This window comes from Trachurus japonicus, chromosome 13, assembly GCF_045865225.1.
Source record: "Trachurus japonicus isolate A0001 chromosome 13, Traja_1.0".
NCBI classification, from domain to species: Eukaryota; Metazoa; Chordata; class Actinopteri; order Carangiformes; family Carangidae; genus Trachurus; species Trachurus japonicus.
Window position 1 is genome coordinate 3,716,563 of NC_140919.1, and position 10,247 is coordinate 3,726,809.

At 42.6% G+C, this 10,247-nt stretch overlaps 1 long non-coding RNA gene across 1 annotated transcript; it reads right to left on the bottom strand.

Moving 5' to 3' along the window:
- Window positions 1-3,504: 3,504 nt before the first annotated feature.
- LOC146975280 (uncharacterized) lies at window positions 3,505-6,536 on the bottom strand. The gene is made up of 3 exons (XR_015037398.1): window positions 6,432-6,536; window positions 5,586-5,701; window positions 3,505-3,624 (listed from the first exon to the last, which is right to left on the bottom strand). It is a non-coding gene; the product is annotated as an uncharacterized LOC146975280 (long non-coding RNA).
- Between the last annotated feature and the right edge of the window lie 3,711 nt (window positions 6,537-10,247).

The window sequence follows — 10,247 nt, forward strand, 5'->3', positions numbered from 1 at the left end:
TTATTATTTTTATGAACTGCAATGTATTTGTACAAGTTATAAATACTTATTAATTAGGCTACTTATAATGTTGTTTGGTGCATGATAAACATAATACTGGTGAAGTAGGGATTAGACTGAAACAAATATTTTTAAATAAGCAATAAAAAACAAATAAATGAAGTTAGAATTTATATGGTTGAAAATAAATAACCATTCAGTCTCTTGCACATTAATTTATGTTTAACAAATATAAATAATCAACTTAGGATAAAAACAAATCCACTGTCTTTAAAAAAAATCTATTTGACAATAATGCTTCTTCTCCAACATAATAAATCATAGAGGACAGAATACAATGAACAGGAACTGATTCCCTGTGAAAACTATATTTTTATGCATTTTCTAGGTGCTTTATACTTGGACATCCTTTAACTCTTTATTCCTCAGCCTGCACACGGAGTATATAGCCTGATATTAGCCAATGAGAAAATAAACAGAGCTAAATTCATTAAGTGCCCCTGACGACGACGCCGCGGCAGATTCGCTGCTCGCGCCCGGTGCTTCTGCCGTGGTCAGTGTGTTGTCTCATGTTTGTGACTGTAAGCCATGTGCGCGTCTGGCGAGACAGAACTTTAGCTCGTTGTTTGTTTTGAAGCGAGTTTCTATCGAAGCGGCCGGAGCTGTCTCAGCTGTCTTCATGGAGTCCGTTCTTGCCGGCATGAACCACGAACAGCCAATCAGAGAACAGACGGGCGGACCCAGCGTGCGGAAACAGCCTATCATATCCACAGACATCACCAGTAACAGGCAAACAGCCAATCATTCAGCAGCTGTGTAGTTAGGTTGCAGTGGGTGCATGTGGGGTTTGTTTACAAGGGAGTAGCATGCAGTGAGAAGCCGGGAGGAGAGGAGAGGCGGCCGCTATGTAGCGGAAACTGGCACCGGTAGTAGTAATCCACGGTAGTACCGTCGTGTAGAATTTCTAGTATAGTAGGAACCGTTACGTTTTGGCACCGCGGGGTACCGTGGCTACCGTGGGTATCGTGCAACTCTACACGGCACTGCAAAGCTGGTTATCAACTTGGTTTGTTAAGTCCGGCTCTCAGCTTTATGATCTGTGCGCGTTCACATCAAAGGGGGCGTTTGGCGTCATATGATTCAACTTCCGCACGAAATTGATCCACAACGGGCTGATTTCAGCCCAGAGGAGTGCAATTGTTTTAATGGAGAGAGGGGAGCCATATAAAAAAAAGCACGATTGCAGCCTGAAGCAACAGTGTTGCTGCAAATATGACGAGAGGAGGCTGCTTTTAATTTTTCTGACAGCTCTTGCGCTACTTTTAAATATGAAGCTTTATCCATATAAACTAGAGCAACATCAACTGTCATTTTAAATTGTGTTTTATATTGTTATATATTTCACTGATCGCAATTATAACGCAAGTGTGTGTTTTATTGGAAGCGAGGCTGGATAGGAGGTTTTTTAGGTGCTGAAGCTACAAGCAAATCTCATAAACTAAGAACTTTTTAAATGTGAAAACAGCGGAGACTTATTCAAGATTTGCGTTTGGGCAACACTGAAATATAACAGGCGACACGTCGGAATTCATTTATTCACGGCCACATTTAGTGAAATTATTAACTTTACCGATTATCCATCTGTCCTGCTGCGAGCGAACAACTTCTATCAGTGGTGACTGAGTGTATATAAAAGTAAAATATAGACTATAGTCTAATATTTAATGAGCTCCTGACGCTCAGCTCAACGGGTGAGGAGAACAACTCTCGGCGGAGACACACAGAGAGGGACCAGGTTATGAGCGAAGCATAAGTTACCATGGTGATCTAGCCTCGTTAAAAGACAGCCACCTTCGCAGTACAGGAGAGGCTGGCTTTACACTCAACATACCTCGCTAACCCACTAAACTGGCTTCGCAGTACAGGCCTCAGGTATTTTTGAAACCGTGAACATATGTTCCCGGTTGTATGTCCTGTCCACACGCAACCACGCTTTTGGAAACCTGAAACCGTGTTTTTTTGAAACCAGAGTCCAGGGTGGGGTTTTGGGCCGGGGTTGGTTTCACCGGGTGCGTGTGGACACTGCAACCGTGATTGTTTTTCTCGTTTACGTCATAGCTGCACACGTGCTGATGTAAACACTGCCAGCCCCAGAGGTTGTTTGCAGCGGTTTGCAGAAGTTGACGTGAGCTTGCAAAAATGGAGGTGACAAAGTGGATTTTTATCACTTTTTTTTTTACATCATCTAAATGCTATTTGTATAGTTTCTCGATGAGAAAAATATAAGGAAACGGTCGTCAGGGCGATCCTCTTGTCAGCTCCAAACTCACCCTCAATCACAAACCACAGCTGGTTTTCCACACAGCATCATTTACAGTAACAAGTGACGCTACAGATCAGCGGGGGCCGCTGCCGGTGTGTTTTTAAAATTACAGAACTACTACAGTAGCCCCATGAGAGTCAGTGTTAGAAGTCTCCCTATCTTAACATCCTAACAGAGGCCTAAAAAGTGATCTCACTTCAAAATATTTTCTTCATCATGCAGCAGCTCAGAAAGTGCATTATTGTTATTGTAAATACTTTAGTTTGGATGCAGAGAAGTGTTGTCCTGTAGGTTAACAATCACTTATAGAAGGGTCCATACGGAGGGCCCCAGTAAGGACATGAACTTGAAACTTGGTGTGTGTGTGTGTGGAAGAGAAAAGTTGGAAAACCCTTTTGAAGGAAGAGTATCTATCAGGGCCCCATTAAGACATGACCTGAACCTTGTGTGTGTGAAACCAGTTAGCTAAATGGAGATCAAATAGAAACTAGTGTGTCAAGTTATCAGTGCACTTTATAAAGAACTCAATCACATTCATTCTTTCCATTACCTTTGGAGCATCACATTCAGCAGCAGCAGCATCATCTTCACCATAAACCTTGGAGGACAGATCAACAGGAGGCACAGCCATCTCTTCTTCTGCTGCTGGAGCCTGCTTGGGTGTCACCTGGTGTTTAGACATAAAAGAAGAAGACAGTCAGCACTGCGGGAATCATGAGTCTGGAAATACTTACAGGTCACAAAGGTATTATGATCCAGGGCCCCACAAGGGTCAGTGTTAGAAGTCTCCCTATCTTAACACCACAACAGAGGCCTAAAAAGTGATCTCACTTCAAAATATTTTCTTCATCATGCAGCAGCTCAGAAAGTGCATTATTGTTGTTGTAAATACTTTAGTTTGGATGCAGAGAAGTGTTGTCCTGTAGGTTAACAATCACTTATAGAAGGGTCCATACGGAGGGCCCCAGTAAGGACATGAACTTAAACTTGGTGTGTGTGTGTGTGGAAGAGAAAAGTTGGAAAACCCTTTTGAAGGAAGAGTATCTATCAGGGCCCCATTAAGACATGACCTGAACCTTGTGTGTGTGAAACCAGTTAGCTAAATGGAGATCAAATAGAAACTAGTGTGTCAAGTTATCAGTGCACTTTATAAAGAACTCAATCACATTCATTCTTTCCATTACCTTTGGAGCATCATATTCAGCAGCAGCATCATCATCTTCACCATAAACCTTGGAGGACAGATCAACAGGAGGCACAGCCATCTCTTCTTCTGCTGCTGGAGCCTGCTTGGGTGTCACCTGGTGTTTAGACATAAAAGAAGAAGACAGTCAGCTTGTGTAACTACTTCTATGCATTAATTTAAAATGTTACTGTTGAATATGCAAAACAGTTTCACATTTTCTTTACAGTCTTCTATTGGCCCAGCACTTACCTTAATAGTACTTGAATGTGCTGGACACTTTACATACAGCAGAAATAAAATAAATAACTTTACATTTGTATATTTGATTATACCAGTGTGTACCTGAAACTTCTCTTATGGAAATCAGGCTCATTTATACACACCTACTATATACCTAAACACATTGGGTCTCATTCATGAAACGTGAGCAGCACGGATTTGTGTGTAAACCCTGAGCAGCGCAAATTTACGTGGATTTCCGCATTCATCAATCTTTTAGTAGTGCTGATTTTTTCGTAGCTACTCACAAAATCTACACCTGCTCCGGACTGTGTGTAGCACTTGTGTAAATGTAGGAATGCAAATAAATACTGCTTATCACTGTTAAAAATTACAATTTTAATCTGTATTACTCTCTCTCATGTTCAAAATACGCAGACGGCTTTGAAACACGTAATTTGAACATGACAAACAATTAGAAATATTTGGAGAGAGAGACGTTTTAGGGATCGGACACGCACAAACACGTCAAGGCTCCATCTAATGATGATAATAATCTGATATAAAACCGGAAAACACTTTTTTGTGTTGCTACAGTACACGCTCGGTGGACGCACACTTCACCCTGCGCAGCAGCGCAGTCGGCACCGGTTTGGATGGAGCTGTGACAGACGGCTGGAGCTTCTGTAACAATATAACCTGCCTATATAACTTCATGCTCCTCTACAGCTGAGGCTGTGAAGAGCCTCCTCCTCCCGTCGCTGCTGTAGCTCTGGAGTTGTGTGTATTTTTTTTTATTTTTATGTTTCATATCGAACTATTCTGGCTTTACTTCTTAAACGGTTCTTTAATCAACCAAGGATAGGCCTACTTAATTCACTAAATCTGTTACTTCCCTCCACGCCTTTGAACTGTCCCAGTCACACCACTACTAACAGAAGAGAATTTAATATTTTTTCTGGACTCCACTTCACCCAAAATGACTTCGATCCGTGATCTCTCTTTTTTCTCTCTCTCCCTCTTTCCTCGTTTGCGTCATGGCTGCAGGTGAGCAGGATGCACCTACTTCCTAATATGGTGGTCAGGATCTCCTTATATGGCTATTCATGTATGGAGATCTATGCTAATTGCTGATCACCGGGGGCGTGTTGTTAGGTTACGATGGGTTGGCATTCATGAAGTTACACACGTGTTTACGATCAAAACTGAGTTTCCCGCACCGTTCATGAATCCGGAGTAGAGTTTTAGTAGAGTGAGCTTTTATGTGCAAATCTACACACAGATTTACTCACGTTTCATGAATGAGACCCATTGGATTTAAACAAGACAGATGAATGAAGCCACTTATTTCTATAAGATACCTTCTGAATGAAGAATGTTAAAGGTGTACAGAAATGGCCGTTTGTCCTGTTTGTCGCGCCGAGTTGTCACGAGCTGCAACACGAGTTTACCCGAGTAAGGAAAACGAATTTGATTGGTCGTTATCGAGCGGGCGGGATATTCAAAGCTTGGGGCGAGCCCGAGCTCCGTGTGTGTGTGCGTGTCTCAGACGTTTGAATGACGGATTACGGATCCAATATCAGTGGCTGGTGAATCGTGTACAGGCTGACGTATAATCTGTGCGCCTGCATTAGCCAATGCGAAAAAAAAAATACACACTTTCATCCCGGATTTACTCAAAAATAGAATTTTGCACAAAGTTTGGCCTACATCGTCTGAAAGATGAGTTATCACATTAATTTTATGATCCAGAGTGGGCTCAAATTCAGTTTTCTTTTCTGTACACCTTTAATAATGAATAGTATCTAAAAATGTGCTGCTGTAATTTGCAGCTACTGAAAGCACTAGAGATCATACCTTTGATATTATTGATAAATCTCACTGCAAACCATGGCTTGTCTCCAGCTGACAGAATATATGAGATTACATCTTCAACAGGCTTTATCCAGGCCTTCCTTTTGGATGTCATTGCTCTGTGAAAATATTTTTATAACATTAAACAGCTGTGCAGCATGAGAAAACAGACTGCTCATTCATTCATTCTGTAATTTAAAAAATATCATAATCAGCTGAACTGTAGCTTAGCAAGTTATTATTTATTTTCTCAATTATGAGAATATGGCATGTGCTACGAATATAGCTGTTTTGGATTCATGCTTCAATTATTGTGACTCACACAGATCATTAATCCCTGACTAATAACATCGGTTAGCTTAACTATTTCTCAACACGACTGCATTTGAGGGGGTGGCCCAGACCCCACAAAGCTTAACTGATCTAGCCATGCCTACCGCAACTCTCTCCCTGACCAGGCCTGAGCCCCGGGCCACAGTGAGCTCATCTGGCCCAGAGCGATAGGCCTGAGACCCAGAGCATAGTTAGCTTAGCCTGGGCCTGGGACCACAGGTAACGTTAGCTTTACTGACCGGGCCCGTGCCTACCGCGAGGCATATAACGTAACCGAACAATTACGTTTGTTTTACAATGATTATGTGACATTTTTGACTACTATAACATGACGTTGCGTGTGCTCGTATACCCCCATAAAGCCTGCGTTCAACACTGTTAGCACTTAGCTGTAAGTCACCCGGATGTTCGCCTTTAGCAAAACAGTTTCTACCGTACTTCGTATCGTAGCTTCCATAAAATAAGTACGAGACGAGCATTTCCGTTGAAAGCGGCAACAACACATTTATCAAATACCTTATCAGAGTTGAAACTCCTCACTTCAGAGCTCCGCCGTCTCATGAATATTCGCCAGGTTAATTGGCCATGTGTTCCACCCATGGGTTCCACCGGATTGCGTCATCGGACGGATGATACTTCCGCTTAAAGAGCCAGGTGATGAAAAAAAAAAAAAAAAAAGAGCCCGGTGATGCGAGGCTACTTCCCAGGCCCGTAGCCAGCCTTGTGGAGGGGGGGGTTCTTTTTTCCCAAAAAGTGGACTCTCTCCCCCCCCCCCCCCCCCCCCAAAAAAAAAGTAAATAAATAATAATAATAAAGGCACACACTTCTTTTTTTCCCCATTATAACTTCACTTTGACATCACGTGTTTCTCTTCCTCCACTATCCTTTACTGTTGCTCTCATTTACAACAAAATTTTCACCATGTAATTCATTTTTTCTATATATATATATAAAAAAGGCTTAGCTTTTTCATAACAATAATCATAATAATGTTTAATGTAGTTAAATGTCTCTCTCTCTCTCTCTCTCTCTCTCTCTCTCTCTCTTTCTCTCTCTCTCTCTCTCATACTCACACACACACACACACACACATAGGTACCTGCAAACTGGAAATGATGATAAAGTAAACCCCTGTAGGGGGGGTCTGGGGGGATCCTCCCCCCAGAAAGTTTTTATGATTTTAAGAGGTAAATGAAGCATTCTGGTGTACTCTGAGAAGAATATAATGGGAAGACAACATTCACTTCAGATAAAAAAAAAAAAAAACACATTTGGTAGGCTACTGACTGAGGTTTCTATCTTTGTAATGGCAAGAATGGCTGGACTGTATGACACTGGTCTAGTGGGGAGCTGTAGCTGGTGAGAAAAAACAAAACTTTTTTTTCTTTCAATCTTTTGACCTGGACCAGCCTTTCAAGGCCCCGTTTCCTCTGCTTCTGCCCTGTTCTCATCTGTATGATGGCTGTAGCTACTGTCAGATATTAATAAATGAAAGGAGGCTCCCATTCCCATTTGGAGGTTGCAGGTATAACACACGCACACATGCACATGCACACACAGTAACGCACGCACGCACACACACACGCACGCACACACCTGTTGCTGTCTCCCTCTCCTCTGCTCTCTGGACTGGGCTGCCTGGCTGTTCTTTTGGGCTACCAAGTGTGCATGGGCCTTTTGGACTTAGATTTGAGTTCTCACGGACCGGACGCGTCAGTTCAGTCCGAAAATATGTAGAAATTAATTCGGTCAGGTCGCGCTCCTACTCGGCTTCTCTCTCTCTCTCTCTTTTCTTTTGGCCGGGTCCGGACCAACTTAATTCAGGGTCCGGGTTTCAACACCCGCGGGTCAGACCGGGTTCGGCTTTTAACTTTCAGGCCCGTTCAGGTTGATGCCAGGTGCAGGACTTCAGAGCAGCATGTCAGTGCTGCTGACGCGACGCACCGCACCGCAGGTTGCAGAGCGTCAACTCGCGCGGCGCCCTACTGCGCTGTGATTGGCTAGAACTCACAGGCTTTGGGCTGTTTGCTTCAGCAGCAGTCCAGTCAACACGGGGACACGCATCCCACACCAATCAGAGAGTTATTAGAGAGCCTAATACACGACAAGCACCGCATTTGCGGCAGCGGTGGGGTGGTGGCGGTGGGGGTGTGTGTGTGGGGGGGTTCGAACGAACCCTCCGATCCCCCTTGGCTACGGCCAGCTTCCGCTAAAAGCGCTAGCTCTCCAAAGTTAATGGTTAGCAGCTAATTAGCCTAAGATAACAGAAACGATCTTTTATATTGTTATCTGGGGAACAATGCTTTCTACCTATAGCTATTTCAGCATCAAATGGCACAGTTTGTATTAATACTAATGTTGTAAGTTTGTTTCTTGTAGTCCCACAAAACTTTTTATAGACAAAAAATCTTAATTAAAAATAAAATAAAACTGAAAATAAACATACCTTAATAATTTGTGGTTCAGTTGTTACAGCATCGGTCTTTTTTTTTTTATTTTAAATTTTTATTTTATTTATTTAAACAAATGCATTTACAAATTAGTCAGGCAAATATTATATCTGCCCAAAATTAAACAAGAGCAGACATCATGTTTCAGAGATAATTATTAAGAATAACATTAAATAAACAAAAATTAAAGCAGATATCAGTGGAATGTTTTTGTTAATATAAGTCCTAAATAGTCCTATTTTCCGTCAGCAATCACTTACATGAAGTATTTCAGCCTAAACACGAGTCTCTCCGTCACTCTGCTCTGCTGTAACCCGAGGAGAAAATTTTCCTTGTGGGATACAAGTGTTATCCAATGAGGAGAGAGAATGGCATGAAGGGCTGTGTGTGCAGCCAAGGGATGCGCGTGAATGTGGTGACGTAGCACGAGGACCAATTGATGCCTGACAAGGGCGGGGGCTGCTAACTCATGGTGCGTTCAAGGAAACTCGTACTTTGTGTTTTTCCTTCCTGTGAAGTCATACCAGTTCGATCTGGTACGAGTTCACGGGTCGGAAGTTACGAGTGGCCGTTATAGGGAACTTTCACAGACAACAGGACGGTAAAAACACGAGCTACGGGTTACCTGGAACGCTACCAAGTCGTAGTTGTGACTTGAAGCTGTAACTTACGGTTTCAAAAGCCTGCCTTGAACACAGCATTAGCCGAAACGGCCGTGCCGCTGTTATCTGCTTTAAGATAAGTGAGTAAAAATCAAAACAAACACATATCAAATATAGAAGGGAAGAGAAAATGTAAATAAAAACATACATTAAATCATCAAGGATTAAAACAATTGTTACGCTACATTAGTCAGATCATTTCATTTTTTATTTTTCATTTTACAGCATCGGTATGTGTTATCATTACAGTATTAGCTCTCAAACAAATCCCGTAAAATCCCGCGAGACTATGACGCTTAATGGTCTTGAACATTAGCTAATATTGGCTAATATCACACACACTTCCGGAGTGGGGCCCAGCAAAATGACACACACTTCCGGAAGTGTGTGTGTGGCTGCAGTTGCATCCCCCAACCTCCAGGGGCCAAGTGAGCACACACACTTCACACACACGTTTCCACTTTTTGTCACCTTGTGGGCCAAGTGAGAAAAAAGCATGAGGAGCATCAGGGAAGGCTCCTGAGCCACGTTAAAGCACTAAACGGTGTGGGGCCCAGCAAAATGGCCCCACGAGAATTCATGGCCCCATACTGTTGGTGGGCTACAGGTGGTATGGCCCCACCAAGTAATAAATGCGAGAGCACACACGCACACACACACACACACACACACACACACACACACACACACACACACACACACACACACACAGTTAACCTAATGTGGTTACAGCTCCTCCATATCAGTGCTTATAGAAAGATGATCATGTGTCTGTCTGATCAGCTCTGTCTTGACCTTAAGATCGTGGGTTTGATTCCCATGTTGACAGAGATGGCACAACCCGCAGTAGCTCCCGTGGCCCATTCAAAATTTCCCGAGAGGAAATTTTCTAGTTTTTATTATTTTTCATCTTCCGGCCAGATTTCGATTCGCATCTAGTCCTGCAACTCGAAGAGTTGCAGGACATATTATATATCAAAACGTGCGTCTTGATCGGGATCGGTGTGCTATTACTTTTCTCAACAGTTTACGAATTTTTCGCGACGTAGTCGCGAAAAACTGCGCAAAAAATTTGCATGTAAGTCAATGGGACGGGCGAAAAAAAAAGAGCGAAAAAGACCAATCATTGGAGTTTAACAAACGTCTACTGCTCAGGCATACTTTCACCTAGAGACTCCATTTAAACTTTAAACAGTAGACACAAGTCTTGTGTATTGTCG